This window comes from Sus scrofa, chromosome 5 (genome assembly GCF_054392235.1).
Source record: "Sus scrofa isolate SSC_HxYL_T2T_F1_AM1 chromosome 5, Sscrofa_HxYL_maternal_Yorkshire_Landrace_v2.0, whole genome shotgun sequence".
Taxonomy (NCBI): Eukaryota; Metazoa; Chordata; class Mammalia; order Artiodactyla; family Suidae; genus Sus; species Sus scrofa.
Window position 1 is genome coordinate 25,208,273 of NC_139387.1, and position 1,100 is coordinate 25,209,372.

Consider the following 1,100-nt stretch of genomic DNA (forward strand, 5'->3'; position numbering starts at 1 on the left):
GCCACCAGGGAACTCTGAGAAATATTTACACTTATTAAGCATCACTCTCTGCTCTTTTCTACTCTATTTTTTTAAGAAACAATACTGGATCAAACCCAAATCCTCATGGATACTAGTTGGGTTTGTAATCTGCTGAGCCACCACGGGAACTCCTGTGGCATAGGTTTGATCCCTGGCCTAGGAACTTCTGCATGCCACAGGGATGGCCTAAAAAATAAAATGGAATAAAATAAAATAAAATAAACACAGTAAGGGGGATAATAAGTCCCCATCGCTATGCAGCAAAATGATGACATATAAATTAATGTCAAATTGCATTTGTTCTTTTTCATTTTATTATAACACTAATTTCTTTCTTTTTTATTTAATAATGATTTTTATTTTTTCCATTATAGGTTTACAGTGTTCTGTCAATTTTCTACTGGACAGCATGGTGACTCAGTTACACATACATGTATACATTCTTTTTTCTCACATTACCATGCTCCACCTAAGTGACTAGATATAGTTCCCAGTGCTATACGGCAGGATAATTTCTTTTTTTTTTCAGGGCCACGCCTACAGCATGGAAGTTCCAGGCTAGGGGTAGAATCAGAGCTGCAGCTGCCAGCCCATGCTATAGCCACAGCAACACCGGATCTAAGCTGCATCTTCAATCTACACTGCAATTCAAGTCAACCCTGTTTCCTTTAACCCACTGATGGAGGCTCAGGATCAAACCCAAGTCATGGCAACTAGTCAGGTTCATTACTACTGAGCCACAATGGGAACTCCTATGACACTAATTTCTGTTCACTGAAGTCTGAGCAAACATACAGAAGTCAAAGTGTTGCTAATTTGGTGATACGTATCATTTTTAAAAATCACAGGGAAGGAGTTCCCTACTGTGGTGCAGTGGGTTAAGAATCCTGTATTGTCTCTGCAGTGACTCTGGTTACTGCTGAGGCAAGGGTTTGATCCCTGGCCTGGGAACTTCCATGTGCTGTGCATGTAGCCAAAAAAAAAAGGGAATGTTACTCCCGAAACTTATCTTCCTGTGCCAAACTGAAGGGGATAAGACACCTACAAGAAGGTGAAAAGAAAAGAGGCAAAGCAAGACA